This window comes from Pristis pectinata, chromosome 2 (assembly GCF_009764475.1).
Source record: "Pristis pectinata isolate sPriPec2 chromosome 2, sPriPec2.1.pri, whole genome shotgun sequence".
Lineage (NCBI taxonomy): Eukaryota > Metazoa > Chordata > Chondrichthyes > Rhinopristiformes > Pristidae > Pristis > Pristis pectinata.
The window spans coordinates 36,194,383-36,215,417 of NC_067406.1; the positions used below are offsets into that span (position 1 = coordinate 36,194,383).

At 40.6% G+C, this 21,035-nt stretch overlaps 1 long non-coding RNA gene across 1 annotated transcript in view; it reads left to right on the forward strand.

Moving 5' to 3' along the window:
- Positions 1-20,727, forward strand: part of LOC127567546 (uncharacterized) — a 42,680-nt gene extending 21,953 nt beyond the window's left edge. Inside the window, exon 4 of the long non-coding RNA XR_007955904.1 lies at positions 19,594-20,727. This is a non-coding gene — a long non-coding RNA (uncharacterized LOC127567546). The remainder of the gene's footprint in view (positions 1-19,593) is intronic.
- Positions 20,728-21,035: the final 308 nt, after the last annotated feature.

The following is a 21,035-nucleotide window of genomic DNA, read 5'->3' on the forward strand; positions in this document are numbered from 1 at the left end:
CAACATCTTCTCAAGTTTTTCAAAAGCTTGGCAGATATACATGGTGATGGACCAAAACTGTCTGAAAGCGCAAAGTGTTGGCTGCAGTCACTATAAATCATAACAGTAGAGACTTACTAAATATTTGCTGCATTGGAAATTCTGCTCTGGCCAAAAATGCTTTGTCATCTTTCAGTGAAAATAGCTAGGAAGGCAGATAATATTTTATGTCATCTGTAAACTTATTACATGCACTCAGTTGCTGTAAATTGCTTGAAAATGAGATTCTTTTTCCCACCTGTCTCACAAATCTGAAAAGTGAACAGTTAAAAAGATTGAGTTAAATTATAATGTGTTTATATAAACGTAGATGCAAAAAAAAAAGTGTAGTTGACATTAATCCACACCAATAATAGTTCACCTGAAATCGTTGTCATCTTCAAAATATTTCCTCCAGGCCTATTATTAAGTGCAGTATTGACTCTATCTCATGTGTGATCAAGTGCACTTATTTCCATGATTAAAGAAACATTGCAACTACAGCTGATTGGCTCCCATTAAGCAATAGGAATTCCTATCTTATGAAAAAAACTTATGATTTTGAATGAAAGGATGCTGGAACCAGATTAATTTAAAATCTTTGAAGGAAAAATTGGATACATATTTGAAAGAGAGAAACAGAGCAATGTGTTAAGGGTAAAATAGGGGAGTGGGACCAAATGGATAGCTCCCCCCCCACCCCCCCCAAAATGTGCCATGGGTCAAATGACCTTCTGTTGTGCTTTATCTATGAGGTGGATGTTTGCTGTTTAGCATAAATCTTTCATTGATGAACAAACTTGTTCTTCTTGCAAGGCTGCAGAGACAATGTTTTGTTGCCATCTTTGTCCATTCAAATGGATATATAGATTTATAGCAGAGCTCTCATGCTCAGTGCAAAGCAGGTCAAAACTCTGTGGTATGTAAAGCCAATAACCAAGAAATCTGTTTAGTATTACATCTGATTAATTATGCATACTATTTGTCTTGGTACATCAGTGACTCTGATTCAACGTTATAACAATTCATCATACTTGGCAAGCTCTAAGTAGCAATGCCACTAAATCTTTACTTAAGGCTAATTTTATTAATTGGCACAGCTACCTCAGGAGCTAGTCTGAAGATCCCCGAATACATATGGCAAAGAATATGATGCATGTGTATTATGTTACTTTCAATTATCACATCTCTTTACAATAGAAGATAATTCAAACTTGGAGCAGGACCTTTCCTTTATTTTGTACTTCAAAAACTGGCAGCTTACGTTAATGGTTTTTGACAGATAGCCATTCTCGTCACACCCACGAAGCACCAATCTCAATCTCAGAAAATTGAGATCCTCTGCCAAAACATTGAATGGGATACATTTACAAAACACCTAGATTTCAAACCATATATCAGTATCTACATACAGTATATAGCAACTTGAATGCATAACCAAAATTAAAAGCTCATTTTTAAAAATAATTTATGAATGAGCCTCTTGAGTTTTCATTGGAGTACATCACTTGACATAGTCCAGGAACATTGGGACACTATTTCTAATAAGCCAACATGTATTAATACATCCTAAGGTGATATTTTGTTATTATACATCCATATAAAACTTGCTTCATGGTATTCCCGGAGGGGTCTGCAGACAGGCAAGTGTCACCCCCATTGTATGACTGTGTTTTAATATATATCCAATAATGACAAAGCCTTTTACCATCTATATAGATTATACATTCATTCTGAAGCAGAACTCTCAAGTTAATTACCCTACAAATAAATTAAATTGCTAATATTACATCGTTACAATAAGCCAGAAATTACCATTGACATCAGAATTATAAGAACACTTCAGAGCACTTGTATTCATTTCCTTCGTACGTTATTTAAATGCTGAAATACCAATCTGTTTTTACAAAATGATTTAACCATACCATTAAAATATCAGACAGAATCATTTGATGTGTATGTGCTATAATGCCCATACAATAATAGTGCCAATAGAAAATTTAATATTAATAATTCTATGTCCAATACATAAGTGTGATTATTTCATTACATTATTTTTATCTGGCAGCGATGTGTATGGGAAATGTATTACTTTTGTGAATCTGCGTGATGAAAGATCTGCATTTAATTTTTTTTGTTATAAAAGCATTCAGTTACTTTGCTGTACTTTAATTTTAATATCAGCACTAAAATGAAATTAGAATTGAACATTATTTAAGAATTTTTACTTTAGTAAAGTCAAAATGCATCGCTTAAAAATAAGCAAGGCTTAGGTTTATATTTGTTCAATTTCCTGGCAAGTAGCATTTAATGAGCACTCACTTCCTCACCAAAGTAAGAACAGTTAGGAGTTACTTATTTATATCATGTTCATTTCACCACTTTCTTGTCAGTCATGCTAAGAGTTGAGAGATACAGATTCCTGAGAACAGTCTTTCCAGCTTCACATAGTCAGACTTTAAAGTATGCAATGACAGAAAGTACCCACAGGAAAGTAAAGAAGGAAATCTGTTTTTATCTAATAAAAGCAAAACAGTTCAGGTGCTGGAAGTCTAGGTATAAAACAGAAACTGGAAACACAGCAGGCCACTAATAAAGTTGTTGATTGCTTACCTCTCAACATTGGAATAATGGAGTATTAGGATAGGTTGGGGTGGTGGTCGAGGGCACGAAAGAACTGAAGGAAAGGTGTGGTACGTGGTAGAGTGTGGAAGAGGTTAAATGCCAAAGGGAATGGTGGTGTAAAGCAAAAGGTTATGTTAGTAGGACAAGTAAGGAAACAAAAGCTGGCTCCAGAAGGGCATAAATAACAACAACAGAATCATTACCAATATTCATAAGTAATTATGATTTGAAATTTTTGAATTAAGAGGCGAATCTGAAAGAAAGTGTCTAATCGAACACTCCAGTTTCATGAGCCTATGCCCTACAATGTAGAAACTGACTGCCAGGATGTTTCTCACCTTAAGTAGGTTGACCAGCACCCTAACCTTGACCTTACAGGGTGCACCAATCTGCATCAAAGTGTTCTCCAGCTTCACAATAACAATGAAGTGCAACTGGACCACAATGGAATGATAGTTAAAGAGGGCCATTTGCATCCCTGACATGATAGACACTGTATGTCACCGGGGCCAGAAAGGATATATCCAAGATTATTACGGGAAGCGAGGGAAGAGATTGCTGCGCCTTTGGCGACGATCTTTGCGGCCTCACTGGCCACAGGAGTATTGCCAGATGATTAGTGGTTGGCAAATGTTGTTCCTTTGTTTAAGAAAGGGAGTAGGGATAACCCTGGGAATTACAGACCAGTGAGTCTTACTTCAGTGGTGGGCAAATTACTGGAGAATATTTTTAGAGGCAGGATTTATGGGCATTTAGAGAAGCATAGGCTGATTAGGAACAGTCAGCATGGCTTTGTGAAGGGCAGGTTATGCCTTATGAGGCCGACTGAATTCTTTGAGTATGTGACAAAGCACATTGATGAAGGTAGAGCAGTGGATATAGTGTACATGGATTTTAGTAAGGCATTTGATAAGGTTCCTCATGGAAGGCTCATTCAGAAAGTCAGGAGACATGGAATCCAGGGAAACTTGGTTGTGTGGATTCAGAATTGGCTTGCCCATTGAAGAGGGGGTTGTGGTAGCTCAAGCATATTCTGCCAGGAGGTCGGTAACCAGTGGTGTTCTGCAGGGATGTGTTCTGGGACCCCTGCTCTTTGTGATTTTTTTATAAATGACTTGCATGAGGATGTGGAAGGGTGGGTTAGTAAGTTTGCTGATGATACAAAGGTCAGTGGTGTTGTGGATAGTGTAGAAGGTTGCTATAGATTACAACAGGATATTGATAGAGTACAGAGCTGGGCTGAGAAGTGGCAGATGGAGTTCAACCTGGATAAGTGTGAAGTGATACACTTTGGAAGATCTAATTTGAAGGCAGAACTCTTAGCAGTGTGGAGAAACAGAGGGATCTTGGGGTCCACACCCATAGCCCCCTCAAGGTTGCCACGCACATCATTAGGGTTGTTAAGAAGGCGCATGGTGCGATGGCCTCCTTTAGACCGGGTATTGAATTCAAGAGCCACGAGGTGATGTTGCAGCTCTCTAGAACTCTGGTTAGACCACACTTGGAGTACTGTATTCAGTTCTGGTCGCCTCATTATAGGAAGGATGTGGAAGCTTTAGAGAGGGTGCAGAGGAGATTTACCAGGACATTGCCCGGATTGGAAAGTATGCCCTATGAGGATAGGTTGAGTGAGCTGGGGCTTTTCTCTTTGGAGAAGAGGATGAGAGGTGACTTGATAGACATGATAAGAGACAAAGTTCAAGTGGACAGTCAGACTTTTCCCCCAGGGTGACTCTGGCTAACAAGAGTGGACATAATTTTAAGGTGATTGGAGGAAGGCATAAGGGGGATGTCAGGGGTAAGATTATTTAAAAAAAAAGTGGTGGGTGTGTGGAACACTGCCAGCAGAGGTTGTGGGGGCAAATACATTGGAACATCTAAGAGACTCTTAGACACATGAATGATAGAGAAATGGGGGCTATGCAGGAGGGAAGGGTTAAATAGATCTTAAAGCAGGATAAAATGTTAGCACGACATTGTGGGCCAAAGGGCCTGTACTATGCTGTAGCATTGTGTCCCAATGGCTGTTTTTTCTGATACAGGTCTTCAGCATGGTCTTTATGAACTCCAATCATACTGGCCAAAAGCATGTAGGCAATCGGCAGTAGTATATGCTACTGCCTACTGAAGCCGCAGATGTTTCACCATGTTGGAGTAGCAGAAAAATAAAGAATTAGGCTTGGTTGTTATTCAGGGTTCTGTGCATCGATGACTGAGAACATTGTTATTCTCTTCACCTATCACATGAAAGTTATGCTTTTTCATTGCTTTCTGACCTTGTCCAATCTTGGATATTGGTGCTGAGCAGCCTTTTGCATTGTTCATGAGAATATAAGAGGGGGAATTTGGTGCAAGATTGGTATCAGTTTATTATCGTCACTTGTACTGAGGTACAGTGAACTTCTCTTGCATACTGTACATACAGATCAATTCATTACAGTGCATTGAGGTAGTACAGGGTAAAAACAATAACAATATAGAGTAAAGTGTCACAGCTGCAGGAAAGTGCATTGCAGGTAGACAAGATGTGGTTGTTACAGGAAGCTTTTGTCTGATGACATTGGTGAATGGCAAAGATGTAGCTTGACTGGAATTTGTATTTGAAGGCGACATCATCCATTGGAAAACCCAAAGTAATCTTTGCATTAAAAAGGGAATTGTGGAAAGTGATTTGAACAGCCTGGTGCTGTGGTCTCTTCCTCTTCCTTCCCTTCTGTAACACAAGCAGCAGCTGAGCTATTTGCCTAATTTTTTTGCTGGTGCTGGCCTCATGTTTCAGCACAAACCAGTCATGCTGGAAATCCTGGCTGGTGTACACTGAAAGCCATTTCCAAATCTGGCCAAGCACCTTCTTTTCAATAAGATGTCAGATGGTGATGTGGTATTCATTGCAGTGCTGCTTGGTTTCAACTATCGGTTTCTGACTGATGTCAAGAGATAAGTTTGCGTCTTTATCACTCCAAGGCCATTTTTTAAGTCTACTTCCAGGATTTATGAAACTTTGAGGAGCTTTAACTGTCATAAGGCAACTGCCCAGGGCTTTCACAATCTTGTACAAAAATCTTAGTCTGCTTGCACAGCAGCTTCTCAGTATTCAAATGAAAGTTGTGTAATTAAATATTCCTAGCTGTTTTCCAACTCTCTTCTCTTCCTGAACCTCTCCATCTCAGAGAAAGGCATCCAAAACAAGCCAACAGACTCACAGCTACCTTGAGTATACTTCCTCCCATCTTACCTCCTACAAAGATTCCATTCTCTCAATTCCTGTCCCTGTCATATTTGTTCCAATGATGGGACATTCTGCACAGGTGCCTCTGTAAAGTCCTCCTTCTTCCCCAGTTGTGACTCCCTCTACCATAGTAGACAGAGTCCTTGATGGCATCTCATTTAATTCCTGCACCTCTGGTCTCACCTCTTCTCCTTTTGGACAGAACAAGAGGTGAAAACAGAGGTGCAACCTCTAGCCCTTGCCTTCAACCACATCAGCCTCTGCACTCAATGCATCATCCACCACTAGACATATTCCCTTCCCATTTCAGCAATTCCTCCCTTCATAGCTCGTCTGCTCCTCCATTCCTGCCTACCGTTCCCTGTTGTACAGGTGTTTTCCATGCAACTTCAGGAGTTGCAGCACCTCTCCTTTTACTTCTTCCCTTCCCACCATCCAGGGTCCCAAATATTCTTTCCAGGTGAAGCAAATGATTTACTTACCAATCTGGCAAACTGCATTTGGTGTTCACAATGTGGCCTCCTCTACATTTGAAGAAATCAGATCTGGCAAATGCCATGTGGACCCAAAGCATTCAGTCCTCAGGAATGACCGAGCTTCCACTTACTTGCATCTTAATTCAACATCCCACTCTGATCTATATCTGTGGCCTCAGAGTTACAATGAGACACAACACAAGCTTGAGAAGCAACACCTCCTCTTCCATCTGAGCACGTTGTAGCCTTCCAGACAATGTCAAATTCTGATTTTAGATAACATGCTCTTTCTTCCTGTCTTTATAAGAACCATTTCCATCCATCAGTAGTCTGGCCTGTTGAACATGTCCTAGTATGCCAGAAATACATCAGCAACAAATGAGACTACCTTAGTATTTATCCTATCTGTCACATGTTCACGCAGCAAAATTCCCTGTTTCACCCACATTGATGCTACACACAATAAATTTATGTGCTCAATAAATCTATTTCAGTTCTGATGAAGGGTCCCTCATCTAAAATGAGAATCATTTCTTTCTCCACAGAAGCTGCTTGATTATTCTCTTGCCAGGCAAGTCCCCACCACCTTGTCATTAACAATGCCATACACAGAGCTAGAAGCTTAATGTGATAATAAATGTCCCCATTAAGCCATCTCATCCTATTATAGACTCTCCCTGTTTTACACATCCCTCCCCCATCTTCTCTCCTACTGAAAATTAACTTGCATCTCTTCCCCAGTTCTGACACAAGGTCACAAACTGAAATGTTGACTATTTCTTTTTCCCCCACAGATGCTGATTTTTTAGTACTTTGTTTTGTTTTAGATTTCCAGCAACTGCATTTTTCTTTTACTCCTGGTTATTCCAGTAGTGTTTAGATTAGATTGATGTTTCAGATTAGCAAATTACACCCTACATTAATAAAGCCCAGCCAGGAAGCAGAGCACCCATTCATATTAAGTGGTATCATACCTGATAAATTGGGTATTCCTGCATTTATCTTTGAGAGAATCCTGAGAGAATGATAGTGAGGGCTGTAGGAAGGCTGAGCAACTGAACCAGGGCACCATGGTTCAGGGAGCCATTTGGCGGTGGGGGGGGGGGGGGGGGGGGGGGGGGGCGGAAGAGAAAAAGAGAAGAGAAAAGAAATGTAGTTGTAATTGGGGATAGTATAGTCAGGGGAATAGACAATTCTCTGTCACAAGGATTGAGAGTCCCGAAGGCCGTGTTGTCCTGAACCTGGGCACCAGTTAGACATTTTATCTGACCTGTAGAGGAATTGGTAAAGAGAGGGGAAGATCCAGTTGTTATGGTCCATGTGGGTACCAATAGGTAGAACAAAAAGAGCTTCTGCTGAGGGAATTTGAGCAGCTAGGGACTAAATTAAAGAGCAGAACCAAAAAGGTAATAATCTCTGCATTGCTACCTGAGCCAAGTGCAAATTGATATAGTGTCAATAAGATCAGGGAGTTAAATGTGTGGCTCAAAAGATTGGCATGGGAGAAGTGGGTTTGAATTCATGGGACATTGGCACAAGTATTGGGGAAGGAGGGAGCTATTCCAATGGGACAGGCTCCACATGAACCATGCCAGGACCAGGGTCCTGGCAAATGGCATAACTAGGGCTGTGGATAGGACTTTAAATAGTAGGGAGGTGGGTACAACATTGGGAAAAGTATGGATAAAGTGAAAGGGAAGGAGAGTGCAGGAGAAGTTACTGAAGTCTTCAGAATAAAGAACAAGACAAAGTTTAGAAAGGGATAAGAATTTAGCCAGGCAACAGAAATCGGAGAAAGGTGGTGAATACAGGACTGAAGGCATTATATTTGAATGAATGCAGTATGTGAAATAAGGTAGATGAGCCTATAAGCACAGTTAGAAATAGGCAGGTATGATGTTGTGGGCATCAGAGAGTAGTGGTTGAAAGAAGATCACAGCTGGGAGCCAAACATCCAAAGATACACATCCTATTAAAAGACAGGCAGGTGGGCAGAGGGGGTTGGGGTGGCTCTGTTGGTAAAAAAAAATGAAATCAAATCCTTAGCAAGTGACATAGGATCAAAAGATGTTGAATCCTTGCGAGTAGAGTCAAGAAACTGCAAGGGTAAAAAGACCCTGATGGGAGTTACATACTGGCCTCCGAATAGTAGCCAGGATGTGGGGTACAAATTACAACAGGAGCTAGAAAAGGCATGCAAGAAGGGCAATGTTATGGTGGTCATAGGGGATTTCAATATGCAGATAGATTGGGGAAAAAAATCAGGTTGGTACTGGATGCCAAAAGGAGGAATTTGTAGAATGCCTACAAGATGCTTTTTAAGAGCAGCTTGTGGTCAAGCTCACAAGGGAAAAGGCAATTCAGGATTTGATGTTGAGCAATGAACCAGATTTGATTTGGGAGCTTAAGGTAAAGGAACCCTTAGGAGGCAGGGATCATAATATGAGAGAATTCACCCTGCAGTTTGAGATGGAGAAGCTAAAAATCAGATGTATCAGTATTACAGTTGATTAAAGGTAACTACAGAGGCATGAGAGAGGAGCTGGCCAAAGTTGATTGGCAGGGGACCCTGGCAGGGATGACAGTAGAGCAGCAATGGCAGGAGTTTCTGGGACTAATTCAGAAGAAGCATTCTAAAGGGAGGATGAGGCAATCTTGGCTGACAAGGGAAGTCAAAGACAGCATAAAAGCTGAAGAGGGGGCATAAAATATTGCAAAAAATTAGTGGGAAGCTAAAGGATTGGAAAGCTTTTAAAAACCAGAAGGTAACTAGAAAAAAAGGGGAAAGCTAGCCAATAATAGAAAAGAGGCTACCACAAGTTTTTTTCCCCTCAGATACAAGGAGTAAGAGAGGAAGAGTGGACATTGGACCACTGGAAAATGACCCTGGAGAGATAGTAATGGGGAACAAAAATGGCAGATGAACTGAATAAGTATTTTGCATTAGTCTTCACTGTTGAAGACACCAGCAACATGCCAGAAATTTGAGAGCCAGGGGGCAAAAGTGAGTGTAGTCATTATTACTAAGGTGCTCGGGAAGCTGAAAGGTCTGAAGGTAGAAAAGTCACCTGGACTGGATGGACTGCACCCCAGGGCTCTGAAAGAGGTAGCTGAAGAGATTGAGGCAACATTAGTAGTGATCTTTCAAGAATCACTAGAATCAGCAATAGCTTCCGAGGACTGGAAAAAAAAATCACAAATGTTGCTCCACACTTTAAGGGAGGGAGGCAAAAGACAGGAAATTATAGGCCAGTTAGCCTGACCAATGGTTGGTAAGATGTTAGTCCATTATTAAGGACGAGGTTTTGGGGTACTTGGAAGTATGATAAAATAGGCCAAAGTCAGCATGCTGCCCTTAAGTGAAATCTTGCCTGATAAATCTGTTGGAATTCTTTGAGGAAGTAACAGGCAGGATAGACAAAAGAGTCAGTGAATGTTGTTTACTTGGATTTTCAGGCAGCCTTTGGCAAGGTGCTGCACACAAGGCTGCTAAACAAGATAGGAGCCCATGGTATTCCAGGAAAGGTACCAGCACAGATAGAAGATTGGCTGACTGACAGAAGGCAAAGAGTAGGAATAAAGGGGGCCTTTTCTGGTTGGCTGCTGGTGACTCATGGCATTATGCAGGGATCATGTTGGGTCTGCTACTTTTCATATTGTGTTAATGATCTGGATGATGGAATGGAGGGCTTTGTGGTCAAGCTTGCAGATGATACAAAGATAGGTGGAGGGGCAGGTAGTGTTGAGGAAGCAAGGAACCTGCAGAAGGACTTGGACAGTTTGGGAGAATGGGCAAAGAAGTGGCAGATGGAATAGTGTGGGAAGTGTACGGTCATGCACTTTGGTAGAAGAAATAAAGGTGTAGACATTTTCTAAATGGGAAGCGAATTCAGAGGTGCAAAGGGACTTGGGAGTCCGAGTACAGGATTCCCTAAAGGTTAACTTGCAGCTTGAGTTGGCAGTAAGGAAAGTAAATACAATGTTAGTATTCATTTTGAGAGGACTAGAATGCAAATGCAGGGATGTAATGCTGATTCTTTACAAGGCATTGGTCAGACTACATTTGGAGTATTGAGAGCAGTTTTGGGCCCATATCTAAGGAAGGATGCGTTTGTGTTGGAGAGGGTCCAGAGGAGGTTTACAAGAATGATCCTAGGAATGAAAGCGTTAACATGAGAATTTGATGGCTCTGGGCCTGTACTCACTGGAGTTTAGATATTTTGGGGGTGGGGGCGGAGAAAAAAAGGTGTGGAATCTCATTGAAACCCACCAAATATTGAAAAGCCTGGATAGAGTAGATGTGGAGAGGACATTTCTAGTAGTAGGAGTCTAGGACCAGAGGGCACAGCCTCGGAATAGAAGGATAGCCTTTTAGAACAGAGATGAGGAAGAATTTCTTTAGCCAGAGGGTGGTGAATCTGTGGAATTCATTGCCACAAGCAGCTGTGGAGGAAAGTCATTGGGTATATTTAAAACAGAGGTTGATAGGTTCTTGATTCATAAAGGTGTCAAAGGTTATGGAGAAAGCAGGAGAATGGGGTTGAGGGGGAAGATAAATCAGCCATGATTGAATGGTAGAGCAAACTCAATGGGCAGAATGGCCTAATTCTGCTCCCACGTCTTATGGGCAACATCAAAGAAATGAACCAAAGCCAGTGAGTAGCAGTGGTCTGAAAAACACTCTCCAAAGGCTGGAAGTTGTTTCAATAACAACCTTCAAAGGAACAAAACAAAATAAAATTATATTTCACATTCATTTCAGAATGTGAAAAATGCTCAACCAATGATATACAAAAGTGTTGTAATGTTATAGTCACAGAGCACTAGAGAGATACAGCATGGAAACAGGCCCTTCAGCCCATTGAGTCTGTGATGACCATCAAGCAGCCATTTACACTAATCTAACTCTATTTTGTTCTTCTAACATTCTCAACAACTTCCCCTCCCCCATGATTATACCACTCACCTGCACACCATCAACAGCTTAAAGCAATAATTTAACCTACCAACCTGCACATGTTTGGGATGCAGGAGGAAACTAGAGCACCTGGAAGAAAACCATGCAGTCACAGATTGAACCCACAAACTTGACACAGACAGCATCCGAGTTTAGGATTGAAGCAGGCCTCCAGCACTGGGAGGCAGCAGTTCCACCAGAGAGTGATATTCAATTTGTGCGGAGCAAAGTCCCATAAACAGTGATTTGATAACAACTGGATTGTCTTTTTGACTAATACTGGAGAGCAGTAACATTAAATGCTTGAAGTGAAAAGACTTGCTGTGTCTCAAGTGAAATGCAAGGAAATGGTCCTAGTTCAAAGAGCTGCCATTGGCATTGGGGAGGGGGTGTTGGGGAGAAAAAGGGGTGCTTGTGTGTTTATATCATTAAGAACAGAACCCAAGAAATAGGAGCAGGAGTAGGCCATCGAGCCTGCTCTGCCATTCAATAAGATCATGGCTGATCTGGCTGTGGACTCAGCTCCACCTAACTGCCTTTTCCCCATAACCCTCAAATCCCCTACAAAGCAAAAATCTATCTGAGCCTTAAATATATTTAACGAGATAGCCTCTACTGCTTCCCTGGGCAGAGAATTCCACAGATTCACTACTCTCTGGGTAAAGTTGTTTCTCTTCATCTGTCCTACAAGGTGAGAGATAAGGAGCAACTACCTTAGTTCTAGTCTCACCTACCAGTGGAAACAACCTTCCTGCCTCTTATCTATCCCTTTCATAATTTTATGTTTCTATAAGATCCCCTCATTCTTCTGAATTCCAGTGAGTATAGTCCCAGGTGACTCAATCTCTCCTCATATGCTAACCCCCTCATCTCTAGAATCAACCTGGTGAACCACCTCTGCACGGCCTCCAAAGCCAGCACATCTTCCCTCAAGAAGAGAGACCAGAACCACACAGTACTCCAGGTGCAGCCTCACCAGTGCCCTGTACAGTTGCAGCAAAACCTCCCTGCTCTTAAATTAATCCTTCTAGCCATGAAGGCGAGAAATCTATTTGCCTTCTTGATACTGTTGCACTTGTAAACCAACCTTTTTGCACTTCATGCACAAGCACTCCCAAGTCCCTCTACACAACAGCATGCTGCAATCTTTCACCATTTCAATAATAATCTGACCTACTTTTCCTTCCAAAGTGGATGCCCTCACATTTACCAAACCTTTGCCCACTTAACCCATCTATATCTCTCAGCAAACTCTCCATATCCTCAGCGCAATTTGCTTTTCCACTCAATTTAATCTCATCAGCAAACTTAGATACACTACACTTGGTGCCCTCTCCCAAGTCATTAATATACAAGTGAACAGTTGCAGGCCCAGCACTGACCCCTGTGGCACCCCACTTACCACTGATTGCCAACCAGAGAAACACCCATTTATCCCAACTCTGCCTTCTATTGGTTAAGCAATCCTCTATCCATGCTAATACCTTATCCCCAACTTCATGCATCATTATCTCATGGACAAGTCTTTAATGTATGTCTTTAAAGTCCCCCATGATAACTACCATTCCATTCTTACATGCATCAAATATTTCTTGGTTTATTGCCTATGTCATGTTATTATTCTGTGGCCTATAGACAACTTCCACCAGTGACCCTTTTTCCCTTTATTATTCCTACTCTACCCAGATGAACTCAACATTCTGCTCCTTAGATGTTATGTTGTCTCTCACTATCGCCCTGGATCTCATCCTTAATTAAGTGTGTTACCTCACCTCCCGTACCTTTCTGCCATCCTTCCCTATTACCCAATACCTTTGGATATTTAATTCCCACTCAGCTCCACCCTGCAACTATATTTCTGTAATAGCCCCTGAATCATACCCCTTTGTACGAATTTGTGCCACAAGTTCACTGACCGTGCTTCGAATACTACAGGCACTCAGATAAAGTGCCCTTACACTCATTATCCTTTTAGAATCCAGTAACCTTTGTCTTTTGCATTCAACTTCTGTACTCCACTTATTTTTCTCTATTCTAACTTTTGCTGTGGTCTCTGCTTTGCTTCCCTGCCTTTCTGCATGGATTCCCATCCCCCTGGCATATTAGTTTAAGCCCTTCCCAACAGCACTAGCAAACAATCCCCCAGGACACTGATCTCAGTCCTGCCCAGGTGTAGGCCTTCCTGTTTGTACTGGTCTCACCTGCCCCAGAACCAGTTCCAATGCCCCAGGAACCCTCCCTCTTGCACCACTACTCAAACCACATATTCATCCTAACTATGCTGCTATTCCTACTCGGACTAGCACATGGCACAGGTAGTAATCTTGAGATTACCTTTGAGATCCTACTTCTTAATCTAGCTCCTAGTTCCCTAAATTCAGTTTGTAAGACCTCATCCCATTTATTTCCTACATCACTGGTACCTACATGCACCACGCCAACTGGCTGGTCACCCTCCCTTTCCAGAATGTCCTGCAGCGTCTCTGAGACATCCCTGACCTTTGCACCCAGGAGACAACACACCAACCAGGAGTCCTGTTTACAGCCACAGAAGTTGCTGTCTATTCCCCTTACCGTGGAATCCCCTACCACAATAGTACTGCCAATCTTTTTCCTGCCCTCCTGTGCAGCAGAGCCACTCATGGTGCCATGATCCTGGCTACTGCTGCCTTCCCATGATGAGCCATCTCCCCCAACAGTATCCGAAGCAGTATCTGTTTTGGTGGGAGATGACCACAGAGGACTCCTGCACTACCTTCCTGCTACTGGTCTGCCTGTTGGTTACAGATTCCCTATCCTTCCATAGGCCCTTAAACTGCAGTGTGACCAACTCACTTAATGTGCTATCCACAACATTCACAGCATCACAGATGCTCTAAAGTGAATCCATGCACAGCTCCAGTGCCATCATGCAGTCTGTCAGGAGCTGCAGCTGGACACACACTTCCTGCACATATCATCATCAGGGACACCAGCAGCCTCCCTGAGTTCCCAAATTGCACAGGAGAAGCATGACGTGGGTCTGGGCTCACCTGTTATGACTGAAAGCTTTGAGGGAAAAAAATAAAGAGACAAAAGAATAAGAACCTACCATCACCTTAGCATTGCTCACCCTCTTTACGAAAGCCTGGTATTCATCAAGCCCATACAAGACAACCAGCAACACCTTGACTACACAGCAGCCACTCTCAAAATAGCTACTCCACTTGACCATAGCTTCTTTTTGTTAGCTGCTGATAATTAGACAATTAACTAACTTACCTCAAATTCCTGCAAGTGAAACTCACAAACAAGCAAACAAGCAGACTCACCTCTTTTTCAATTCTCCCACTCTTGCTCCAAATCCCAAAATCTTTTTCTTCCTGAAACTTTTTTTTAAAAGGAGAGCTGCTCACACTCCCCTCACTTAGGTCACTTACTCAGCCTATTCTTGCTAAAGCCTCAGTCCACCACTCTAACACTGGTCCACACCAGACATTGCCGCTCTTATTGACACTACCGTCTTCTTAATGACTGCTGTTAATTAGCCAATCAACTATTAACAATTTGCAAATGTGGCTCTTTTACACTCCTGCAAGGTAAAATTCACAAGCACAGAGACTCACCTCTTTTCAAAGCTCCCACTCCAAATCTCACTTCAAGTCCCGACTCTGCAAGCTACAGGATATCATTCTTGATATTCTGTGGTGACTGTGCATTTAATTAACCAATGTATTCAATGTGTAAGAGCCTAACATGTAGGCCTGTGTAAAATTGTGCTTTTAAATTTGCAGAAAGCAATAAATATTCCCTGTTGAATTGAAGTGCATACAGAGTGCATACACTATTAACACCCTAATCATTACAAATTGCTATCTAATTTGTTTGCCATGAAAACAGCAAGTCCAAGGGATTGCGTTTTCCTGAATTTTAACTGCTTTTGACTCTGAAGTACAATACTCTTTGTCAGTCTATTAACTTTTCAATAAATTACTGGAAGTTACTGGACCAAACTCAAGAAAAAAATGTAAGTTTCATTGTATTGGGAAAAAATCACTTCAAAGTAAATGATTTAAGTTACTTAAAAGGCATTGTCAAACAAGGCTGTTTGAGCTTAATTTCAGTACCATCATAGTTGAATAGCCTGACTGCACTCTGTAAGGAAAAGATGGGCACAAAAGTAGTTATGCATTGCTGATGTCTATGGAACTATACTTCAGTGCAGAGCATAGGAAAGAAAGGAAAAACAATAAATAAATGCATTTGAAGAGTGTTTTTTTGTTTCTTTGATGCAATTCTCTCATAAAAAAATACTATAGACAGTGTAATCTAACTTTTATTTAACTTGTGAGAAAATGTGTGATTACTCATATACTGTTGAAATGAAAAGCAGATTGGACTCCTGACCATATATTATCATCAATTTATTCACTGTGAGCTATTCACTATGACCTTAGGAAAGTGTGACCTCCAAGAGCTAAGAATGAGAAAAGAAATTCCATTTAGAGATATTTTATTCTGTGTGTCCTCTGGGTGTTTGTTGATATGATAATGTTTGAAAGGGAAATGTTAAAATAAGCATGATGTACTGGTTGTACAGTGGTTCTGGGTGGCTGGTGATAGCACATGACAACACAATTTATTGCCGAATGTTAAAATTGCCACTTTGTTAAGTCAAAGAAAAGGCACATCTCAGATGGCAAATGGGATACAAAAGAAAAGGACATTGCATTATGGCAATGTATAAATGTATTCTTTGTTATATCCCCATGATACTTAACCTTTGGGGTGACAAGCAAGTTGACGTTTTGTCCTAATGCTCTTTAAGGTCTAGCTTTGTGTTTCTAATCCAGACAATTTAGTGGAGACCAACTCCAAATAATGGATTCCCTTCATTTAGTTTAACATTAGTAGTGACTTAAATACATTCAATGCAGCATCTATTTACATTCATAACAATAAATGAGGGTTTATTGCATTAATTTTTGTACAACTCCAAAGTTAGATTTAATTAATAATTTGGGCATAGGCTCAAGAGGAGTGATAGCAAAGTTTACTCATAATACCATACTGGAGGACCTAGCATATTCATAAGAATACAGCAGGGCACATTGATTGACAGAAGGAGGAGAAATGTGGCAGATTTAGCTCAATGCAAAAGAAATCAGTAGCAATATGTTTTGAAAACAGAAGATAGCAATTCTCTCTCGAATAATAATATTCTCAATAGAGTAGAGGCAGACAGAAGAAAGGGGATGAGAGGAGGGAAGTTGAAGAAATTTGATTGAAGGTCATTTTTCAGGGTGACCACTTATCATTTATTCTTTAGGAGCTGATGAGCCAGATGAATGTTCTTAGCACTTTCTGTGCTAATTTAGCATTCTTGCATTTAAACAATTTCATTTCTCTACATTTTACCCAGCATCCTTTTACATCCTTAACTTACCATTGCTAATATTTGATCTTCAAAGTTATCCCACAGTCTTTGCTGAACAAGATCTATTTTTAAAAAGCTGTTTAGTTATTTAACTGATAATGTAGCTCCTCTTTCCCCCTTTTTTTTTACTGTGTCCAAATCACATACAGGCCCGAAATTTTAAAAAAATCTGTAAATGCTGAAAATCTGAAATAAAAAGAGAAAATGCTGGAAACACTCAGCAGGTCAGGCAGCATCTGTGGAAGGAGAAACAGGGTTAATGTTTCAGCTGGAAAACCTGAAAGAGAGAAATAATTAGTTTTCCATTGCAGAGAGGGTAGGAGAAGCTTAGAAAGAACAAAGAATAGCTCTGATAGGATGGGGCCGGGATTGGAATGGTAATAAGCTATTGAGGAAGCCATCTGGTTGATAGGTTAATGAGAGCAAGAGAACACAAACAGAGGGACATGTAGAAGCTCTGAAGTGTTGGTCGGAGGTGTAAGAAATACCCAGCATCTAAGGCAATTACTTTCTAGGAGTTATTCCATTGTTTTATTCATCTCTGCTCAACCCTGTCTGCAACTTAAAACTAACCTGTTTCCCCTCTTTCCCAATTCTGGCAAAGGGTCTTCTACTTCAAACAGTTACTCTCTCCACAGATGCTGCCTGAACTGCTGAGTATTTCCTACATTTTCTGTTCTTTATTTACAGGCTTATATATCTTAAAAAAAGTATCGTCTGGGTCTACACCCAAAATAATAAACAGTTTATTTAGTAAGAGCATTGGTAACTCACCTTAAATCTACTTTCTATCCTGCTATAGCAGCTGCAGAGTTTGTTGATTTTAAATTCAGACAGAAGTTTAAAGTTCACTGCTTATCTCCAAAATGTACTGCAAGAAATATTTTCAACACTTTACATTGACACAGCTCAGGTGCATGTGAGCAAGTGCATAACCTCTTCCAGATATGTTCATCTAATCATCCTCAATGTACACCTATATCTTTGCATCTGGATTTCCTAACTCTCCCTTCTGCAGATGGAGTTGGACTTCTAGTGACAAGGTCACTGCAATGAAAAGATTGCAAATAGAATTTTCTCTCTCTCTGTCTCTCTATCTATAAGTAAATTTCAATTAATGTCAGAGATTTAGTAATTAAAATAATTTTTAAAAATTACTAGAACCATGCAGCTCCAGATCTTGTCATACCTTTTGAACCACAGAGATGAATTCCAGAGGAGAGGCAAGAATGAAAGCCCTTGACATCAAGGCAGCATTTAGCTGTGTGTGGCATCAAAGAGCATTATAAAAGTGAATCAATGGGCAGTTATAAAAAAAACACTCTAATGTTTGGGATCGTACCTCATATAGCAGGAAGGTAGTGTAGCGGTTAGTGAAATACTATTACAGTGGCAGCAACCCGGGTTCAATTCTGGCCGTGGTCTGTAAGGAGTTTGTACGTTCTTCCTGTATCTGCATGGGTTTCCTCCCACATTCCAAAGGTGTACGGGTTAGGAAGTTGTGGACATGCTACGTTGGCACCGGAAGTGTGGCGACACTTGTGGGCTGCCCCCAGAACATTCTACGCAAAAGATGTATTTCGCTGTGTGTTTCTATGTACATGTGACTAATAAAGATATCTTATCTTATAAAAAATGATGGTGAGGTTCTGGACTTAAGTCAGCAGGACATCACTGAGGGAGTTCCTCGGGGTAGGCCCAATCTTCTTCAGCTGCTTCACCATTAACTTCCTTTCATCATAAACTCAGAAATGGGGATGTTTATTGATAATTACACAATATTCAATTCCATTCACAACTCCTCAGAAAATACTAAATGTATGCATGCAGAAAGACTGAAACAAAATCCAAATTTGGGCTGATAAATGTTAAGTAACATTCCCATCTCAGAAATGACATGACTGGTGATCTTCAGTAAGACAGAATTTTACCATTGATATCCAATAGCATTACCATTGTCAAGTTTCACACCTTCAATATCCTGGAGCTCACTATTGCCCAAAATTTTAACTGGAGCAACATTGATCTGTAGCTACCAGAAAGAGATAGAGTCTGGATATGCTATAGTGAGTGACTCACCTGATGATGCCCCAAAACCTTTCAGCCATCTGCAACTCAAGTCAAGTGTGCAGTGGAATATTCTCCACTTGCCCAGATGAATGCAGGTCCAACAATATTCAAGAAGCTTAACACTTTCCTGCACAAGGCTACCCACTTAACCGGCAGCTTTCCCAACACTCTAAACATATATTCCCCCCCCAACACTTAGCCAAAGTGGCTATCATGCATACCATCTACAAAATGCTTGCTGTCATTCATCTAATCTGCTGTGTCATTATCTCAAACTCATGACTTCTGCCATCACGAAGGACGATGCCATGAGGCAGCAGGAACACCGATGGCTCCATTGGCACGGGATAGACTGTTGAAAAGGGTAAGGATACAAGCAATGAGGTGGTGGTCCTGATCGCCTCATCTCAATGGAAAACAAGGGAACATGCAAAAGCAAAGTTGTAATACTTCCTTACAGATGGATACCTTGCCTTCAAGTCCTGCTGCTGAGGAAGGGATGATGTATTCTCCACCCACCATGATAGTGCACTTCCTTCAAGATAGAGAATAGGTTTGATGGTATTATTGAGGTAAGTTAATTACCAGGACCAGGGGCCATTCAGTTAGACTAAATTCCTCTCCAAGTCACACTCAAGCCTGTCATAGAAATAGATTGCAGTTTCCTCACAGTATTTGAATCTTAAATTAACTGCAACTATTGTAGGAGTACTTTCACCACAAGGGCCATTAGGATTGGGCAATGAATGCTGGTCTTGCCATTTTGAAAAATTAATCAATAAAAATATACTTTGCCTTTCAGATACTCCTTCTTCCTCTGAACAGAAAGAAAAGGTATCTTGGATTGAACTCGGCTGATTTTATATTAAGAACAGAATGTTGGAATTTCTGATGAATGTTTTCTGTAGACAGGAGAAATTCTGAAGGATTCACCCTCCCGCCCCTAATGTTTGAGCTCTCAGCTACTGGACAATCCTCTGCACAATAGAGGAGACCAATTGCTGTTTGAATGTGTGCTATCAATCACCAATTTGTATCTGGTTATTTTTGTGCTTGTGCTAACTTCTGAGCAAGATAAACTTATGGAACAACATTAACATCTTAACAAGCTCAATGTGTTGTGTAACATGGAGTGGAAAAATCTTCTGTTAATTGTCAGTTAATTAGCAAAACAGAAGATAAAGGGTTTAACTGCTAAAATGTTCTTTCCATTTAAACAATAATATCATCAAAGTGGCAAGTTAACTGAATCACTTCTGAAGCAAAGGTGACAGATAGGAGAATAACTGTATTGTTTCAGGAACTCTATCACAGTTCTCCATTTCATGTGCCAATAGAGAAATGTTCTTAAAATGTTTATAGCCCAATTCTCAATGGATTTGGACTCTGTGTATCCTGTATTATTAACACAGAGATAAAAATGGCTAAGACCCTATATATGTCTGTCAATAAGACATTTTTCTTTGCTGGTATGGCATAGATTATACTGAGATATCCCTGTGTTATTTGTAATCAAATCTCCATGTTTTTCTTCCAAGAGATCCTTTTCCCAAATGTACTATTATAATTTCTTATGCACTGCTTGTTGCAATAAGACACTTTTAATAGGCTATAAAATGAGGCATCTGGAAATGTACACTGAGTAGCTTTAGCTTACTTTGTAGCAATTCTGTGCTATGTTCAACATTAGTTAGTACCTTGAGGGTGACCATCCTGGTTTGGAATGTTTAAAGGTTTAATCCACTGGGACATATGTGTTCTCTTTTATCAACAAGTCTTAGATCTTTGACCAATATATACATGTTGCAAAGAAATCCTTAAAAATTATAGCTTTGTCTGTGAGTTAATGCACTTCTCATTATGTAACTGTCAACCTGATCTCTTAAATTAGTCTACTTAATTCTACGTATAGGATGTTGCACTGTACTGAAATAAAACCGCAGTATTCTTTTTGAAGCTGACCTTTATTGCAAACATTATCTTCTATTTCTTTATTCTGGCCATCACATTACATATTAAGCCCTGATTTTAACCTCAAACAGAAATCATATAGGTGGCAAGCACACATGACATTAAGAGTGTGAGAATGGGACCATTTTAATTTTGGAACCTTATTAGCATTTGAAGGGCAAGCTGTACCTCTGATCCTCTGCAGAAATGATCGCCTGCATTCAGGACCTGTATAATTCCCAGCATCTTTCCCAACCTATTTAAGGAGTGATGCAACTCTTCAGGCAAATTTGC